Below are 19880 nucleotides of genomic sequence, written 5' to 3' on the forward strand. Positions count from 1 at the left end.
AGTCTGCACTTGTTGATTTTGCCGCTTGCAATGTTCCTATCAAAGTCACAGCTTTAAAGGCCCCACAATATAACATGGCCAAGAAAAAAAAATAAAACAGAACAAGAAACAATGCACATGCACGACCACCGAGGGATGCAGATAACTTTTTAGCGTCCTGCAATAGTAAAGCACGTTTTACACAGGTCACAAGTTTTTAAAGGTCATTTCTGTCTAAGTGTGCATTGAGAGAGACTGAGGTTTTAGGGAGCAAACACAAAAGCTGCTGCTGCCAAGTGTTTCTGCCCGGTCTCGAACCGGGGACCTTTCGCGTGTGAGGCGAACGTGATAACCACTACACTACAGAAACAAGCTTGCTGGTTTGACTGAAGGAGCACAGTTCCCCTCATATGTTTGCACGATTTCCTCTATACTTTATCAGCAGTTGCTTGGAATGCGAGGGGTAAGTGTGAAAATTGCAGCGGTGTCAGCCAGCATGCATACACTCAGACGTCCTGAAAAATCCCACAGCTGCGGGCAGAGACAGACAAATATCTGATGCCTAAATGCCAGGAAGGAGAGCCTGTGAAATCATCACACAGGGCGCACTGAGAGCAAGCAGGAAGGAAGCCAAGGCATTGTAATCCATTTTTCGCCTGAGGCAAAAAATATGTTTTGCGCAACAATGCTTCGAGTGGAATGAGAAATGTTGAGGGGTTGTGTATTTTGAGCAGGATTTGATTGTTTTCCGCTAAAATGGGCTTGTCCGGGATTTGAACCTGGGACCTCTCGCACCCTAAGCGAGAATCATACCCCTAGACCAACGAGCCTGGGCACAGAAATGCAACGGCTCCGACCCTGCTCGGAGGGTTGGTGACAGAGAGTGGGAGACTACATCCCAAAGCAAGAAACTGCACATGGTGCTCTCTTCTGCAGTACGACTAGAGTCATTTGCATGGTCTTCATCGAACATGACATAAAAAGCCTCTATCCTTTAGACATTTTGGCCCAGATTTACAAGAAAATGACTAAGCGCGACGCTGTGCCAAATTTGCAAGCCCCACGCGCCGTCATTTTCAAAATGCAGGGAAGCGCCGTATTTAGTAGAATACAGCGCACCCCTGTGCTTCCCCCTGCGCCAGCTCTAAATTAGCTGCTGAGCGCCAACGCAGCCGTTCTTGCACCATGGTACAAGGATGACTGCGTTGAGGGGGAAATTGTTTTTGTGCAGGAAGGGACACCTTCCTGCCCAAAAAAAAAATCTTCAATGGTGATTTGCTCTTACTTCTATGTGTGCTGCAGAATGCATCACACATAGAAAGAGCAAAAACAAGGAGAAATGAAAACATTTCTCCTCAGTGCGCCACTCTAACGACACCCCTGGGATGGCGTTGGATTTTGGTGCTGACGCAGATTTACGCCAACTCCTAAATCTGGAGCAGCATCAAAATGCTATGGTGTTGCTGTGGCACACTCCCAACAACACCCATTGCACGCCCCTTCCAGGGAACGCGCTGCGTGCTAAGGGGCCGTATTTACAAGGTGGTGTTAAGCCACAAAAAGTGGCTGAACGCCATCTTGTAAATACCGCGCAGTGCATAGTGCCACCGGGGCGTCACTAAAAGTGATGCTCCGGTGGCGATAGGGCCTTGTAAGTCTGGCACTTTAGTTGCTCAAGGTGTGTGTTCTTGGTGAGGGCAGGAAAGCTATTTTCGCTCTCGTACCTTCCTTCCTTGGCTGGCTTGAATGCTGTAGGCTCAGGCTTCATTGCAAAGGTCAAACAGTGAGCAACTGACTGCCGTAAGCTGGCGCAACTCCTCTTGGTGAGCTGTGACAGATGCCCCAGGAGCGTAGTACCTCACGATGGTGAGGGATAGACACAGTCTCTTTTATCTCAGCTTGCCTGTCATGTGAGGCAGGAAATGCAAATACTGTGAAAAAGCCTAGCGACTCGAACCAGGGACCTTTCGCATGTGAGGTGCGCATGATAACCACTACACTAGACAAACAGACACACTTGCCAGCTTGCTTCATGTGGCTATGCATTGTACTGGAACCACCACACTATGGAAACAGACACACCTGCTTGCTTTATGTGGCTATGCATTGGACTGGGATGCAAGGATGAGGGCCAATGTTCATGACGCTCAAAGCTGAGCCTTCCGGAACACGATCTCTTCCCTTGGAAGAAAGGAACTGGGATCACTTTCATTCCAAGAGGTGATTTCAGAACTGGACCCGAAATTACCATGGAGAAGCACTGTGCATTTAATGTTCCTACGAGCACTGCTGCTCCAGCACAGAAAAGCAGTTGCAAAGAAATCTCGCATACCTTCATGATGCTGAACCGTCTCGACGCCAGTATAAAGCATGTATTGCATTGCAACATGACATCTTACAAGAGTGAAAAGCAGAAATACTCCTGTTTAAAACACAGACTGAACCTATAAAGGTAGGGGTTTGTCTGGGATTTGAACCGAGGTCCTCTCACACCCGAAGCGAGAATCATACCCCTATACCAACTAGACTGCCACTGCATAGTCATTTGAAACATCTTCTGAAGCGTCTTTCCGAAAAGCAGGGCCATTTGGAGGCTCTCTCTCTCTAAGCGTGCCATAGCAATTGATGTTTTCTGTCAAGGATTTTTTGTTTGTCTCTAGCAAGGCAAGAGGTAGTCAAAATGCCCTGTGCCAGTGAGCTGAACTAGGGCACTGATGTGAAAAGCAGACCCTTTCTGGTAGTTGTAACCCGCTGCAAGTCATGGACCCTTGCACCTTAGACTTCCCAACCAGAAGCACTGAAGGGCCTGCTAGCTCTTGAGCCAGAGGAGCATGCCTCTTGGATTCAAGCACACTTGCTCGATCAGCGCTCGATCAGGCGAGATTTATATTAGTGGCTCATAGGCCTGAAACACTCACCTGGGAGACGCAGGGTGGCTGATTTCCCGGAATGGCCCTTGATGGGGAAATCACCTCCTTTCCCCCGCCTCATTTCAGAATTGTGTGCTAGTCGCAAGGCAGTGTTCAGGGGTTCATGGGTACTGCCTACTCCCAGCTGCCTCTCTGTCTTCTTCATGTAAATTGCAAGTCACGAGGATGCACCATTGCCAATATGCTCCGCCCACCTAACCAAGAAACCTAGTTTGAGCTTGTCTGCCTGTGTTGTTGCAGGGGCAGTGTCTTCTTTGCCCAAAAGGTGGCAGGAGAGCCTCACTTCAAACGATAGAATCAACTGCTTAAGTAGAAACCAGCATGGTAGTTACTGTCTAAAAGTGCAGCTCTAACAGAAGGTGTGCCTGAGACGCCCCTTCCAGTAATACACAGAATTTTGATTGAGGGCCCAGCCGATGGGTTGGTGGATTTCTCCTCACATGCCACAGCAGCTTCCAAAGATAGTGGTGTGAGGAGCTGGCTCTGCAAGCAGAGCAAGATTTAAGGGAAGAAAATACACCTGTCAGAAGTGGGATTTGAAACCACGCCTCCATGAAGAGACCAGAAGGCTCAGCTTCACTGAAGATCAAGCTCTCTTGAGTGTGGCGCCTTAGACCACTCGGCCATCCTGACAGCCAAAACAGTGTGCAGGTCGGACTCTTCAGTCTGCACTTGTTGATTTTGCCGCTTGCAATGTTCCTATCAAAGTCACAGCTTTAAAGGCCCCACAATATAACATGGCCAAGAAAAAAAAAAAAAAACAGAACAAGAAACAATGCACATGCACGACCACCGAGGGATGCAGATAACTTTTTAGCGTCCTGCAATAGTAAAGCACGTTTTACACAGGTCACAAGTTTTTAAAGGTCATTTCTGTCTAAGTGTGCATTGAGAGAGACTGAGGTTTTAGGGAGCAAACACAAAAGCTGCTGCTGCCAAGTGTTTCTGCCCGGTCTCGAACCGGGGACCTTTCACGTGTGAGGCGAACGTGATAACCACTACACTACAGAAACAAGCTTGCTGGTTTGACTGAAGGAGCACAGTTCCCCTCATATGTTTGCACGATTTCCTCTATACTTTATCAGCAGTTGCTCGGAATGCGAGGGGTAAGTGTGAAAATTGCAGCGGTGTCAGCCAGCATGCATACACTCAGACGTCCTGAAAAATCCCACAGCTGTGGGCAGAGACACACAAATATCTGATGCCTAAATGCCAGGAAGGAGACCCTGTGAAATCATCACACAGGGCGCACTGAGAGCAAGCAGGAAGGAAGCCAAGGCATTGTAATCCATTTTTCGCCTGAGGCAAAAAATATGTTTTGCGCAACAATGCTTCGAGTGGAATGAGAAATGTTGAGGGGTTGTGTATTTTGAGCAGAATTTGATTGTTTTCCGCTAAAATGGGCTCGTCCAGGATTTGAACCTGGGACCTCTCGCACCCTAAGCGAGAATCATACCCCTAGACCAACGAGCCTGGGCACAGAAATGCAACGGCTCCGACCCTGCTCGGAGGGTTGGTGACAGAGAGTGGGAGACTACATCCCAAAGCAAGAAACTGCACATGGTGCTTTCTTCTGCAGTACGACTAGAGTCATTTGCATGGTCTTCATCGAACATGACATAAAAAGCCTCTATCCTTTAGACATTATGGCCCAGATTTACAAGAAAATGACTAAGCGCGACGCTGTGCCAAATTTGCAAGCCCCACGCGCCGTCATTTTCAAAATGCAGGGAAGCGCCGTATTTAGTAGAATACAGCGCACCCCTGTGCTTCCCCCTGCGCCAGCTCTAAATTAGCTGCTGAGCGCCAACGCAGCCGTTCTTGCACCATGGTACAAGGATGACTGCGTTGAGGGGGAAATTGTTTTTGTGCAGGAAGGGACACCTTCCTGCCCAAAAAAAAAATCTTCAATGGTGATTTGCTCTTACTTCTATGTGTGCTGCAGAATGCATCACACATAGAAAGAGCAAAAACAAGGAGAAATGAAAACATTTCTCCTCAGTGCGCCACTCTAACGACACCCCTGGGATGGCGTTGGATTTTGGTGCTGACGCAGATTTACGCCAACTCCTAAATCTGGAGCAGCATCAAAATGCTATGGTGTTGCTGTGGCACACTCCCAACAACACCCATTGCACGCCCCTTCCAGGGAACGCGCTGCGTGCTAAGGGGCCGTATTTACAAGGTGGTGTTAAGCCACAAAAAGTGGCTGAACGCCATCTTGTAAATACCGCGCAGTGCATAGTGCCACCGGGGCGTCACTAAAAGTGATGCTCCGGTGGCGATAGGGCCTTGTAAGTCTGGCACTTTGTTTGCTCAAGGTGTGTGTTCTTGGTGAGGGCAGGAAAGCTATTTTCGCTCTCGTACCTTCCTTCCTTGGCTGGCTTGAATGCTGTAGGCTCAGGCTTCATTGCAAAGGTCAAACAGTGAGCAACTGACTGCCGTAAGCTGGCGCAACTCCTCTTGGTGAGCTGTGACAGATGCCCCAGGAGCGTAGTACCTCACGATGGTGAGGGATAGACACAGTCTCTTTTATCTCAGCTTGCCTGTCAGGTGAGGCAGGAAATGCAAATACTGTGAAAAAGCCCAGCGACTCGAACCAGGGACCTTTCGCATGTGAGGTGCGCATGATAACCACTACACTAGACAAACAGACACACTTGCCGGCTTGCTTCATGTGGCTATGCATTGTACTGGAACCACCACACTATGGAAACAGACACACCTGCTTGCTTTATGTGGCTATGCATTGGACTGGGATGCAAGGATGAGGGCCAATGTTCATGACGCTCAAAGCTGAGCCTTCCGGAACACGATCTCTTCCCTTGGAAGAAAGGAACTGGGATCACTTTCATTCCAAGAGGTGATTTCAGAACTGGACCCGAAATTACCATGGAGAAGCACTGTGCATTTAATGTTCCTACGAGCACTGCTGCTCCAGCACAGAAAAGCAGTTGCAAAGAAATCTCGCATACCTTCATGATGCTGAACCGTCTCGACGCCAGTATAAAGCATGTATTGCATTGCAACATGACATCTTACAAGAGTGAAAAGCAGAAATACTCCTGTTTAAAACACAGACTGAACCTATAAAGGTAGTAGTTTGTCTGGGATTTGAACCGAGGTCCTCTCACACCCGAAGCGAGAATCATACCCCTATACCAACTAGACTGCAGCTGCATAGTCAATTTGAAACATCTTCTGAAGCGTCTTTCCGAAAAGCAGGGCCATTTGGAGGCTCTCTCTCTAAGCGTGCCATAGCAATTGATGTTTTCTGTCAAGGATTTTTTGTTTGTCTCTAGCAAAGCAAGAGGTAGTCAAAATGCCCTGTGCCAGTGAGCTGAACTAGGGCACTGATGTGAAAAGCAGACCCTTTGTGGTAGTTGTAACCCGCTGCAAGTCATGGACCCTTGCACCTTAGACTTCCCAACCAGAAGCACTGAAGGGCCTGCTAGCTCTTGAGCCAGAGGAGCATGCCTCTTGGATTCAAGCACACTTGCTCAATCAGCGCTCGATCAGGCGAGATTTATATTAGTGGCTCATAGGCCTGAAACACTCACCTGGGAGACGCAGGGTGGCTGATTTCCCGGAATGGCCCTTGATGGGGAAATCACCTCCTTTCCCCCGCCTCATTTCAGAATTGTGTGCTAGTCGCAAGACAGTGTTCAGGGGTTCATGGGTACTGCCTACTCCCAGCTGCCTCTCTGTCTTCTTCATGTAAATTGCAAGTCACGAGGAGGCACCATTGCCAATATGCTCCGCCCACCTAACCAAGAAACCTAGTTTGAGCTTGTCTGCCTGTGTTGTTGCAGGGGCAGTGTCTTCTTTGCCCAAAAGGTGGCAGGAGAGCCTCACTTCAAACGATAGAATCAACTGCTTAAGTAGAAACCAGCATGGTAGTTACTGTCTAAAAGTGCAGCTCTAACAGAAGGTGTGCCTGAGACGCCCCTTCCAGTAATACACAGAATTTTGATTGAGGGCCCAGCCGATGGGTTGGTGGATTTCTCCTCACATGCCACAGCAGCTTCCAAAGATAGTGGTGTGAGGAGCTGGCTCTGCAAGCAGAGCAAGATTTAAGGGAAGAAAATACACCTGTCAGAAGTGGGATTTGAACCCACGTCTCCATGAAGAGACCAGAAGGCTCAGCTTCACTGAAGATCAAGCTCTCTTGAGTCTGGCGCTTTAGACCACTCGGCCACCCTGACAGCCAAAACAGTGTGCAGGTCGGACTCTTCAGTCTGCACTTGTTGATTTTGCCGCTTGCAATGTTCCTATCAAAGTCACAGCTTTAAAGGCCCCACAAAATAACATGGCCAAGAAAAAAAAAAAAACAGAACAAGAAACAATGCACATGCACGACCACCGAGGGATGCAGATAACTTTTTAGCGTCCTGCAATAGTAAAGCACGTTTTACACAGGTCACAAGTTTTTAAAGGTCATTTCTGTCTAAGTGTGCATTGAGAGAGACTGAGGTTTTAGGGAGCAAACACAAAAGCTGCTGCTGCTGCCAAGTGTTTCTGCCCGGTCTCGAACCGGGGACCTTTCGCATGTGAGGCAAACGTGATTACCACTACACTACAGAAAGAAGCTTGCTGATTTGACTGAAGGAGCACAGTTTCCCTCATATGTTTGCACGATTTCCTCTATACTTTATCAGCAGTTGCTCAGAATGCGAGGGGTAAGTGTGAAAATTGCAGCGGTGTCAGCCAGCATGCATACACTCAGACGTCCTGAAAAATCCCACAGCTGCGGGCAGAGACAGACAAATATCTGATGCCTAAATGCCAGGAAGGAGAGCCTGTGAAATCATCACACAGGGCGCACTGAGAGCAAGCAGGAAGGAAGCCAAGGCATTGTAATCCATTTTTCGCCTGAGGCAAAAAATATGTTTTGCGCAACAATGCTTTGAGTGGAATGAGAAATGTTGAGGGGTTGTGTATTTTGAGCAGGATTTGATTGTTTTCCGCTAAAATGGGCTCGTCCGGGATTTGAACCTGGGACCTCTCGCACCCTAAGCGAGAATCATACCCCTAGACCAACGAGCCTGGGCACAGAAATGCAACGGCTCCGACCCTGCTCGGAGGGTTGGTGACAGAGAGTGGGAGACTACATCCCAAAGCAAGAAACTGCACATGGTGCTCTCTTCTGCAGTACGACTAGAGTCATTTGCATGGTCTTCATCGAACATGACATAAAAAGCCTCTATCCTTTAGACATTTTGGCCCAGATTTACAAGAAAATGACTAAGCGCGACGCTGTGCCAAATTTGCAAGCCCCACGCGCCGTCATTTTCAAAATGCAGGGAAGCGCCGTATTTAGTAGAATACAGCGCACCCCTGTGCTTCCCCCTGCGCCAGCTCTAAATTAGCTGCTGAGCGCCAACGCAGCCGTTCTTGCACCATGGTACAAGGATGACTGCGTTGAGGGGGAAATTGTTTTTGTGCAGGAAGGGACACCTTCCTGCCCAAAAAAAAAATCTTCAATGGTGATTTGCTCTTACTTCTATGTGTGCTGCAGAATGCATCACACATAGAAAGAGCAAAAACAAGGAGAAATGAAAACATTTCTCCTCAGTGCGCCACTCTAACGACACCCCTGGGATGGCGTTGGATTTTGGTGCTGACGCAGATTTACGCCAACTCCTAAATCTGGAGCAGCATCAAAATGCTATGGTGTTGCTGTGGCACACTCCCAACAACACCCATTGCACGCCTCTTCCTGGGAACGCGCTGCGTGCTAAGGGGCCGTATTTACAAGGTGGTGTTAAGCCACAAAAAGTGGCTGAACGCCATCTTGTAAATACCGCGTAGTGCATAGTGCCACCGGGGCGTCACTAAAAGTGATGCTCCGGTGGCGATAGGACCTTGTAAGTCTGGCACTTTATTTGCTCAAGGTGTGTGTTCTTGGTGAGGGCAGGAAAGCTATTTTCGCTCTCGTACCTTCCTTCCTTGGCTGGCTTGAATGCTGTAGGCTCAGGCTTCATTGCAAAGGTCAAACAGTGAGCAACTGACTGCCGTAAGCTGGCGCAACTCCTCTTGGTGAGCTGTGACAGATGCCCCAGGAGCGTAGTACCTCACGATGGTGAGGGATAGACACAGTCTCTTTTATCTCAGCTTGCCTGTCAGGCAGGAAATGCAAATACTGTGAAAAAGCCCAGCGACTCGAACCAGGGACCTTTCGCATGTGAGGTGCGCATGATAACCACTACACTAGACAAACAGACACACTTGCCGGCTTGCTTCATGTGGCTATGCATTGTACTGGAACCACCACACTATGAAAACAGACACACCTGCTTGCTTTATGTGGCTATGCATTGGACTGGGATGCAAGGATGAGGGCCAATGTTCATGACGCTCAAAGCTGAGCCTTCCGGAACACGATCTCTTCCCTTGGAAGAAAGGAACTGGGATCACTTTCATTCCAAGAGGTGATTTCAGAACTGGACCCGAAATTACCATGGAGAAGCACTGTGCATTTAATGTTCCTACGAGCACTGCTGCTCCAGCACAGAAAAGCAGTTGCAAAGAAATCTCGCATACCTTCATGATGCTGAACCGTCTCGACGCCAGTATAAAGCATGTATTGCATTGCAACATGACATCTTACAAGAGTGAAAAGCATAAATACTCCTGTTTAAAACACAGACTGAACCTATAAAGGTAGGGGTTTGTCTGGGATTTGAACCGAGGTCCTCTCACACCCGAAGCGAGAATCATACCCCTATACCAACTAGACTGCCGCTGCATAGTCATTTGAAACATCTTCTGAAGCGTCTTTCCGAAAAGCAGGGCCATTTGGAGGCTCTCTCTCTCTAAGCGTGCCATAGCAATTGATGTTTTCTGTCAAGGATTTTTTGTTTGTCTCTAGCAAGGCAAGAGGTAGTCAAAATGCCCTGTGCCAGTGAGCTGAACTAGGGCACTGATGTGAAAAGCAGACCCTTTCTGGTAGTTGTAACCCGCTGCAAGTCATGGACCCTTGCACCTTAGACTTCCCAACCAGAAGCACTGAAGGGCCTGCTAGCTCTTGAGCCAGAGGAGCATGCCTCTTGGATTCAAGCACACTTGCTCGATCAGCGCTCGATCAGGCGAGATCGATATTAGTGGCTCATAGGCCTGAAACACTCACCTGGGAGACGCAGGGTGGCTGATTTCCCGGAATGGCCCTTGATGGGGAAATCACCTCCTTTCCCCCGCCTCATTTCAGAATTGTGTGCTAGTCGCAAGACAGTGTTCAGGGGTTCATGGGTACTGCCTACTCCCAGCTGCCTCTCTGTCTTCTTCATGTAAATTGCAAGTCATGAGGAGGCACCATTGCCAATATGCTCCGCCCACCTAACCAAGAAACCTAGTTTGAGCTTGTCTGCCTGTGTTGTTGCAGGGGCAGTGTCTTCTTTGCCCAAAAGGTGGCAGGAGAGCCTCACTTCAAACGATAGAATCAACTGCTTAAGTAGAAACCAGCATGGTAGTTACTGTCATAAAGTGCAGCTCTAACAGAAGGTGTGCCTGAGACGCCCCTTCCAGTAATACACAGAATTTTGATTGAGGGCCCAGCCGATGGGTTGGTGGATTTCTCCTCACATGCCACAGCAGCTTCCAAAGATAGTGGTGTGAGGAGCTGGCTCTGCAAGCAGAGCAAGATTTAAGGGAAGAAAATACACCTGTCAGAAGTGGGATTTGAACCCACGCCTCCATGAAGAGACCAAAAGGCTCAGCTTCACTGAAGATCAAGCTCTCTTGAGTCTGGCGCCTTAGACCACTCGGCCATCCTGACAGCCAAAACAGTGTGCAGGTCGGACTCTTCAGTCTGCACTTGTTGATTTTGCCGCTTGCAATGTTCCTATCAAAGTCACAGCTTTAAAGGCCCCACAAAATAACATGGCCAAGAAGAAAAAAAAAACAGAACAAGAAACAATGCACATGCACGACCACCGAGGGATGCAGATAACTTTTTAGCGTCCTGCAATAGTAAAGCACGTTTTACACAGGTCACAAGTTTTTAAAGGTCATTTCTGTTTAAGTGTGCATTGAGAGAGACTGAGGTTTTAGGGAGCAAACACAAAAGCTGCTGCTGCTGCCAAGTGTTTCTGCCCGGTCTCGAACCGGGGACCTTTCGCGTGTGAGGCGACCGTGATTACCACTACACTACAGAAACAAGCTTGCTGATTTGACTGAAGGAGCACAGTTTCCCTCATATGTTTGCACGATTTCCTCTATACTTTATCAGCAGTTGCTCGGAATGCGAGGGGTAAGTGTGAAAATTGCAGCGGTGTCAGCCAGCATGCATACACTCAGACGTCCTGAAAAATCCCACAGCTGCGGGCAGAGACAGACAAATATCTGATGCCTAAATGCCAGGAAGGAGAGCCTGTGAAATCATCACACAGGGCGCACTAAGAGCAAGCAGGAAGGAAGCCAAGGCATTGTAATCCATTTTTCGCCTGAGGCAAAAAATATGTGTTGCGCAACAATGCTTCGAGTGGAATGAGAAATGTTGAGGGGTTGTGTATTTTGAGCAGGATTTGATTGTTTTCCGCTAAAATGGGCTCGTCCGGGATTTGAACCCGGGACCTCTCGCACCCTAAGCGAGAATCATACCCCTAGACCAACGATCCTGGGCACAGAAACGCAACGGCTCCGACCCTGCTCGGAGGGTTGGTGACAGAGAGTGGGAGACTACATCCCAAAGCAAGAAACTGCACATGGTGCTCTCTTCTGCAGTACGACTAGAGTCATTTGCATGGTCTTCATCGAACATGACATAAAAAGCCTCTATCCTTTAGACATTTTGGCCCAGATTTACAAGAAAATGACTAAGCGCGACGCTGTGCCAAATTTGCAAGCCCCACGCGCCGTCATTTTCAAAATGCAGGGAAGCGTCGTATTTAGTAGAATACAGCGCACCCCTGTGCTTCCCCCTGCGCCAGCTCTAAATTAGCTGCTGAGCGCCAATGCAGCCGTTCTTGCACCATGGTACAAGGATGACTGCGTTGAGGGGGAAATTGTTTTTGTGCAGGAAGGGACACCTTCCTGCCCAAAAAAAAAATCTTCAATGGTGATTTGCTCTTACTTCTATGTGTGCTGCAGAATGCATCACACATAGAAAGAGCAAAAACAAGGAGAAATGAAAACATTTCTCCTCAGTGTGCCACTCTAACGACACCCCTGGGATGGCGTTGGATTTTGGCGCTGACGCAGATTTACGCCAACTCCTAAATCTGGAGCAGCATCAAAATGCTATGGTGTTGCTGTGGCACACTCCCAACAACACCCATTGCACGCCCCTTCCAGGGAACGCGCTGCGTGCTAAGGGGCCGTATTTACAAGGTGGTGTTAAGCCACAAAAAGTGGCTGAACGCCATCTTGTAAATACCGCGCAGTGCATAGTGCCACCGGGGCGTCACTAAAAGTGATGCTCCGGTGGCGATAGGGCCTTGTAAGTCTGGCACTTTATTTGCTCAAGGTGTGTGTTCTTGGTGAGGGCAGGAAAGCTATTTTCGCTCTCGTACCTTCCTTCCTTGGCTGCTTTGAATGCTGTAGGCTCAGGCTTCATTGCAAAGGTCAAACAGTGAGCAACTGACTGCCGTAAGCTGGCGCAACTCCTCTTGGTGAGCTGTGACAGATGCCCCAGGAGCGTAGTACCTCACGATGGTGAGGGATAGACACAGTCTCTTTTATCTCAGCTTGCCTGTCAGGTGAGGCAGGAAATGCAAATACTGTGAAAAAGCCCAGCGACTCGAACCAGGGACCTTTCGCATGTGAGGTGCGCATGATAACCACTACACTAGACAAACAGACACACTTGCCGGCTTGCTTCATGTGGCTATGCATTGTACTGGAACCACCACACTATGGAAACAGACACACCTGCTTGCTTTATGTGGCTATGCATTGGACTGGGATGCAAGGATGAGGGCCAATGTTCATGACGCTCAAAGCTGAGCCTTCCGGAACACGATCTCTTCCCTTGGAAGAAAGGAACTGGGATCACTTTCATTCCAAGAGGTGATTTCAGAACTGGACCCGAAATTACCATGGAGAAGCACTGTGCATTTAATGTTCCTACGAGCACTGCTGCTCCAGCACAGAAAAGCAGTTGCAAAGAAATCTCGCATACCTTCATGATGCTGAACCGTCTCGACGCCAGTATAAAGCATGTATTGCATTGCAACATGACATCTTACAAGAGTGAAAAGCAGAAATACTCCTGTTTAAAACACAGACTGAACCTATAAAGGTAGGGGTTTGTCTGGGATTTGAACTGAGGTCCTCTCACACCCGAAGCGAGAATCATACCCCTATACCAACTAGACTGCCGCTGCATAGTCATTTGAAACATCTTCTGAAGCGTCTTTCCGAAAAGCAGGGCCATTTGGAGGCTCTCTCTCTCTAAGCGTGCCATAGCAATTGATGTTTTCTGTCAAGGATTTTTTGTTTGTCTCTACCAAGGCAAGAGGTAGTCAAAATGCCCTGTGCCAGTGAGCTGAACTAGGGCACTGATGTGAAAAGCAGACCCTTTCTGGTAGTTGTAACCCGCTGCAAGTCATGGACCCTTGCACCTTAGACTTCCCAACCAGAAGCACTGAAGGGCCTGCTAGCTCTTGAGCCAGAGGAGCATGCCTCTTGGATTCAAGCACACTTGCTCGATCAGCGCTCGATCAGGCTTGATCAATATTAGTGGCTCATAGGCCTGAAACACTCACCTGGGAGACGCAGGGTGGCTGATTTCCCGGAATGGCCCTTGATGGGGAAATCACCTCCTTTCCCCCGCCTCATTTCAGAATTGTGTGCAAGTCGCAAGACAGTGTTCAGGGGTTCATGGGTACTGCCTACTCCCAGCTGCCTCTCTGTCTTCTTCATGTAAATTGCAAGTCACGAGGAGGCACCATTGCCAATATGCTCCGCCCACCTAACCAAGAAACCTAGTTTGAGCTTGTCTGCCTGTGTTGTTGCAGGGGCAGTGTCTTCTTTGCCCAAAAGGTGGCAGGTGAGCCTCACTTCAAACGATAGAATCAACTGCTTAAGTAGAAACCAGCATGGTAGTTACTGTCATAAAGTGCAGCTCTAACAGAAGGTGTGCCTGAGACGCCCCTTCCAGTAATACACAGAATTTTGATTGAGGGCCCAGCCGATGGGTTGGTGGATTTCTCCTCACATGCCACAGCAGCTTCCAAAGATAGTGGTGTGAGGAGCTGGCTCTGCAAGCAGAGCAAGATTTAAGGGAAGAAAATACACCTGTCAGAAGTGGGATTTGAACCCACGCCTCCATGAAGAGACCAGAAGGCTCAAGCTTCACTGAAGATCAAGCTCTCTTGAGTCTGGCGCCTTAGACCACTCGGCCATCCTGACAGCCAAAACAGTGTGCAGGTCGGACTCTTCAGTCTGCACTTGTTGATTTTGCCGCTTGCAATGTTCCTATCAAAGTCACAGCTTTAAAGGCCCCACAATATAACATGGCCAAGAAAAAAAAAAAAAAACAGAACAAGAAACAATGCACATGCACGACCACCGAGGGATGCAGATAACTTTTTAGCGTCCTGCAATAGTAAAGCACGTTTTACACAGGTCACAAGTTTTTAAAGGTCATTTCTGTCTAAGTGTGCATTGAGAGAGACTGAGGTTTTAGGGAGCAAACACAAAAGCTGCTGCTGCCAAGTGTTTCTGCCCGGTCTCGAACCGGGGACCTTTCGCGTGTGAGGCGAACGTGATAACCACTACACTACAGAAACAAGCTTGCTGGTTTGACTGAAGGAGCACAGTTCCCCTCATATGTTTGCATGATTTCCTCTATACTTTATCAGCAGTTGCTCGGAATGCGAGGGGTAAGTGTGAAAATTGCAGCGGTGTCAGCCAGCATGCATACACTCAGACGTCCTGAAAAATCCCACAGCTGCGGGCAGAGACAGACAAATATCTGATGCCTAAATGCCAGGAAGGAGAGCCTGTGAAATCATCACACAGGGCGCACTGAGAGCAAGCAGGAAGGAAGCCAAGGCATTGTAATCCATTTTTCGCCTGAGGCAAAAAATATGTTTTGCGCAACAATGCTTTGAGTGGAATGAGAAATGTTGAGGGGTTGTGTATTTTGAGCAGGATTTGATTGTTTTCCGCTAAAATGGGCTCGTCCGGGATTTGAACCTGGGACCTCTCGCACCCTAAGCGAGAATCATACCCCTAGACCAACGAGCCTGGGCACAGAAACGCAACGGCTCCGACCCTGCTCGGAGGGTTGGTGACAGAGAGTGGGAGACTACATCCCAAAGCAAGAAACTGCACATGGTGCTCTCTTCTGCAGTACGACTAGAGTCATTTGCATGGTCTTCATCGAACATGACATAAAAAGCCTCTATCCTTTAGACATTTTGGCCCAGATTTACAAGAAAATGACTAAGCGCGACGCTGTGCCAAATTTGCAAGCCCCACGCGCCGTCATTTTCAAAATGCAGGGAAGCGCCGTATTTAGTAGAATACAGCGCACCCCTGTGCTTCCCCCTGCGCCAGCTCTAAATTAGCTGCTGAGCGCCAACGCAGCCGTTCTTGCACCATGGTACAAGGATGACTGCGTTGAGGGGGAAATTGTTTTTGTGCAGGAAGGGACACCTTCCTGCCCAAAAAAAAAATCTTCAATGGTGATTTGCTCTTACTTCTATGTGTGCTGCAGAATGCATCACACATAGAAAGAGCAAAAACAAGGAGAAATGAAAACATTTCTCCTCAGTGCGCCACTCTAACGACACCCCTGGGATGGCGTTGGATTTTGGTGCTGACGCAGATTTACGCCAACTCCTAAATCTGGAGCAGCATCAAAATGCTATGGTGTTGCTGTGGCACACTCCCAACAACACCCATTGCACGCCTCTTCCAGGGAACGCGCTGCGTGCTAAGGGGCCGTATTTACAAGGTGGTGTTAAGCCACAAAAAGTGGCTGAACGCCATCTTGTAAATACCGCGCAGTGCATAGTGCCACCGGGGCGTCACTAAAGGTGATGCTCCGGTGGCGATAGGACCTTGTAAGTCTGGCACTTTATTTGCTCAAGGTGTGTGTTCTTGGTGAGGGCAGGAAAGCTATTTTCGCGCTCGTACCTTCCTTCCTTGGCTGGCTTGAATGCTGTAGGCTCAGGCTTCATTGCAAAGGTCAAACAGTGAGCAACTGACTGCCGTAAGCTGGCGCAACTCCTCTTGGTGAGCTGTGACAGATGCCCCAGGAGCGTAGTACCTCACGATGGTGAGGGATAGACACAGTCTCTTTTATCTCAGCTTGCCTGTCAGGCAGGAAATGCAAATACTGTGAAAAAGCCCAGCGACTCGAACCAGGGACCTTTCGCATGTGAGGTGCGCATGATAACCACTACACTAGACAAACAGACACACTTGCCGGCTTGCTTCATGTGGCTATGCATTGTACTGGAACCACCACACTATGAAAACAGACACACCTGCTTGCTTTATGTGGCTATGCATTGGACTGGGATGCAAGGATGAGGGCCAATGTTCATGACGCTCAAAGCTGAGCCTTCCGGAACACGATCTCTTCCCTTGGAAGAAAGGAACTGGGATCACTTTCATTCCAAGAGGTGATTTCAGAACTGGACCCGAAATTACCATGGAGAAGCACTGTGCATTTAATGTTCCTACGAGCACTGCTGCTCCAGCACAGAAAAGCAGTTGCAAAGAAATCTCGCATACCTTCATGATGCTGAACCGTCTCGATGCCAGTATAAAGCATGTATTGCATTGCAACATGACATCTTACAAGAGTGAAAAGCATAAATACTCCTGTTTAAAACACAGACTGAACCTATAAAGGTAGGGGTTTGTCTGGGATTTGAACTGAGGTCCTCTCACACCCGAAGCGAGAATCATACCCATATACCAACTAGACTGCCGCTGCATAGTCATTTGAAACATCTTCTGAAGCGTCTTTCCGAAAAGCAGGGCCATTTGGAGGCTCTCTCTCTCTAAGCGTGCCATAGCAATTGATGTTTTCTGTCAAGGATTTTTTGTTTGTCTCTAGCAAGGCAAGAGGTAGTCAAAATGCCCTGTGCCAGTGAGCTGAACTAGGGCACTGATGTGAAAAGCAGACCCTTTCTGGTAGTTGTAACCCGCTGCAAGTCATGGACCCTTGCACCTTAGACTTCCCAACCAGAAGCACTGAAGGGCCTGCTAGCTCTTGAGCCAGAGGAGCATGCCTCTTGGATTCAAGCACACTTGCTCGATCAGCGCTCAATCAGGCGAGATTTATATTAGTGGCTCATAGGCCTGAAACACTCACCTGGGAGACGCAGGGTGGCTGATTTCCCGGAATGGCCCTTGATGGGGAAATCACCTCCTTTCCCCCGCCTCATTTCAGAATTGTGTGCAAGTCGCAAGACAGTGTTCAGGGGTTCATGGGTACTGCCTACTCCCAGCTGCCTCTCTGTCTTCTTCATGTAAATTGCAAGTCACGAGGAGGCACCATTGCCAATATGCTCCGCCCACCTAACCAAGAAACCTAGTTTGAGCTTGTCTGCCTGTGTTGTTGCAGGGGCAGTGTCTTCTTTGCCCAAAAGGTGGCAGGTGAGCCTCACTTCAAACGATAGAATCAACTGCTTAAGTAGAAACCAGCATGGTAGTTACTGTCATAAAGTGCAGCTCTAACAGAAGGTGTGCCTGAGAGGCCCCTTCCAGTAATACACAGAATTTTGATTGAGGGCCCAGCCGATGGGTTGGTGGATTTCTCCTCACATGCCACAGCAGCTTGCAAAGATAGTGGTGTGAGGAGCTGGCTCTGCAAGCAGAGCAAGATTTAAGGGAAGAAAATACACCTGTCAGAAGTGGGATTTGAACCCACGCCTCCATGAAGAGACCAGAAGGCTCAGCTTCACTGAAGATCAAGCTCTCTTGAGTCTGGCACCTTAGACCACTCGGCCATCCTGACAGCCAAAACAGTGTGCAGGTCGGACTCTTCAGTCTGCACTTGTTGATTTTGCCGCTTGCAATGTTCCTATCAAAGTCACAGCTTTAAAGGCCCCACAATATAACATGGCCAAGAAAAAAAAAAAAAAACAGAACAAGAAACAATGCACATGCACGACCACCGAGGGATGCAGATAACTTTTTAGCGTCCTGCAATAGTAAAGCACGTTTTACACAGGTCACAAGTTTTTAAAGGTCATTTCTGTCTAAGTGTGCATTGAGAGAGACTGAGGTTTTAGGGAGCAAACACAAAAGCTGCTGCTGCCAAGTGTTTCTGCCCGGTCTCGAACCGGGGACCTTTCGCGTGTGAGGCGAACGTGATAACCACTACACTACAGAAACAAGCTTGCTGGTTTGACTGAAGGAGCACAGTTCCCCTCATATGTTTGCACGATTTCCTCTATACTTTATCAGCAGTTGCTCGGAATGCGAGGGGTAAGTGTGAAAATTGCAGCGGTGTCAGCCAGCATGCATACACTCAGACGTCCTGAAAAATCCCACAGCTGCGGGCAGAGACAGACAAATATCTGATGCCTAAATGCCAGGAAGGAGAGCCTGTGAAATCATCACACAGGGCGCACTGAGAGCAAGCAGGAAGGAAGCCAAGGCATTGTAATCCATTTTTCGCCTGAGGCAAAAAATATGTTTTGCGCAACAATGCTTTGAGTGGAATGAGAAATGTTGAGGGGTTGTGTATTTTGAGCAGGATTTGATTGTTTTCCGCTAAAATGGGCTCGTCCGGGATTTGAACCTGGGACCTCTCGCACCCTAAGCGAGAATCATACCCCTAGACCAACGAGCCTGGGCACAGAAACGCAACGGCTCCGACCCTGCTCGGAGGGTTGGTGACAGAGAGTGGGAGACTACATCCCAAAGCAAGAAACTGCACATGGTGCTCTCTTCTGCAGTACGACTAGAGTCATTTGCATGGTCTTCATCGAACATGACATAAAAAGCCTCTATCCTTTAGACATTTTGGCCCAGATTTACAAGAAAATGACTAAGCGCGACGCTGTGCCAAATTTGCAAGCCCCACGTGCCGTCATTTTCAAAATGCAGGGAAGCGCCGTATTTAGTAGAATACAGCGCACCCCTGTGCTTCCCCCTGCGCCAGCTCTAAATTAGCTGCTGAGCGCCAACGCAGCCGTTCTTGCACCATGGTACAAGGATGACTGCGTTGAGGGGGAAATTGTTTTTGTGCAGGAAGGGACACCTTCCTGCCCAAAAAAAAAATCTTCAATGGTGATTTGCTCTTACTTCTATGTGTGCTGCAGAATGCATCACACATAGAAAGAGCAAAAACAAGGAGAAATGAAAACATTTCTCCTCAGTGCGCCACTCTAACGACACCCCTGGGATGGCGTTGGATTTTGGTGCTGACGCAGATTTACGCCAACTCCTAAATCTGGAGCAGCATCAAAATGCTATGGTGTTGCTGTGGCACACTCCCAACAACACCCATTGCACGCCTCTTCCAGGGAACGCGCTGCATGCTAAGGGGCCGTATTTACAAGGTGGTGTTAAGCCACAAAAAGTGGCTGAACGCCATCTTGTAAATACCGCGCAGTGCATAGTGCCACCGGGGCGTCACTAAAGGTGATGCTCCGGTGGCGATAGGACCTTGTAAGTCTGGCACTTTATTTGCTCAAGGTGTGTGTTCTTGGTGAGGGCAGGAAAGCTATTTTCGCGCTCGTACCTTCCTTCCTTGGCTGGCTTGAATGCTGTAGGCTCAGGCTTCATTGCAAAGGTCAAACAGTGAGCAACTGACTGCCGTAAGCTGGCGCAACTCCTCTTGGTGAGCTGTGACAGATGCCCCAGGAGCGTAGTACCTCACGATGGTGAGGGATAGACACAGTCTCTTTTATCTCAGCTTGCCTGTCAGGCAGGAAATGCAAATACTGTGAAAAAGCCCAGCGACTCGAACCAGGGACCTTTCGCATGTGAGGTGCGCATGATAATCACTACACTAGACAAACAGACACACTTGCCGGCTTGCTTCATGTGGCTATGCATTGT

The 19880-nt window shown here is 48.6% G+C and overlaps 10 non-coding genes across 10 annotated transcripts; all 10 read right to left on the reverse strand.

The window, feature by feature from the left end:
- Positions 1-276: 276 nt before the first annotated feature.
- On the reverse strand, positions 277-349 carry TRNAV-CAC (transfer RNA valine (anticodon CAC)). Its single transcript has one exon. It is a non-coding gene; the product is annotated as a tRNA-Val (tRNA).
- A 3500-nt stretch (positions 350-3849) lies between these two features.
- On the reverse strand, positions 3850-3922 carry TRNAV-CAC (transfer RNA valine (anticodon CAC)). The gene has a single exon. It is a non-coding gene; the product is annotated as a tRNA-Val (tRNA).
- Positions 3923-4310: 388 nt separating this feature from the next.
- On the reverse strand, positions 4311-4382 carry TRNAP-AGG (transfer RNA proline (anticodon AGG)). Its single transcript has one exon. It is a non-coding gene; the product is annotated as a tRNA-Pro (tRNA).
- A 3501-nt stretch (positions 4383-7883) lies between these two features.
- Positions 7884-7955, reverse strand: TRNAP-AGG (transfer RNA proline (anticodon AGG)). Its single transcript has one exon. It is a non-coding gene; the product is annotated as a tRNA-Pro (tRNA).
- A 3036-nt stretch (positions 7956-10991) lies between these two features.
- Positions 10992-11064, reverse strand: TRNAV-CAC (transfer RNA valine (anticodon CAC)). Its single transcript has one exon. It is a non-coding gene; the product is annotated as a tRNA-Val (tRNA).
- A 3081-nt stretch (positions 11065-14145) lies between these two features.
- TRNAL-CAA (transfer RNA leucine (anticodon CAA)) lies at positions 14146-14258 on the reverse strand. Its single transcript has 2 exons — positions 14221-14258; positions 14146-14191 (listed from the first exon to the last, which is right to left on the reverse strand). It is a non-coding gene; the product is annotated as a tRNA-Leu (tRNA).
- A 307-nt stretch (positions 14259-14565) lies between these two features.
- Positions 14566-14638, reverse strand: TRNAV-CAC (transfer RNA valine (anticodon CAC)). The gene has a single exon. It is a non-coding gene; the product is annotated as a tRNA-Val (tRNA).
- Positions 14639-15026: 388 nt separating this feature from the next.
- On the reverse strand, positions 15027-15098 carry TRNAP-AGG (transfer RNA proline (anticodon AGG)). Its single transcript has one exon. It is a non-coding gene; the product is annotated as a tRNA-Pro (tRNA).
- Positions 15099-18133: 3035 nt separating this feature from the next.
- On the reverse strand, positions 18134-18206 carry TRNAV-CAC (transfer RNA valine (anticodon CAC)). Its single transcript has one exon. It is a non-coding gene; the product is annotated as a tRNA-Val (tRNA).
- Positions 18207-18594: 388 nt separating this feature from the next.
- On the reverse strand, positions 18595-18666 carry TRNAP-AGG (transfer RNA proline (anticodon AGG)). The gene has a single exon. It is a non-coding gene; the product is annotated as a tRNA-Pro (tRNA).
- Positions 18667-19880: the final 1214 nt, after the last annotated feature.

This window comes from Pleurodeles waltl, chromosome 10 (assembly GCF_031143425.1).
Source record: "Pleurodeles waltl isolate 20211129_DDA chromosome 10, aPleWal1.hap1.20221129, whole genome shotgun sequence".
Lineage (NCBI taxonomy): Eukaryota > Metazoa > Chordata > Amphibia > Caudata > Salamandridae > Pleurodeles > Pleurodeles waltl.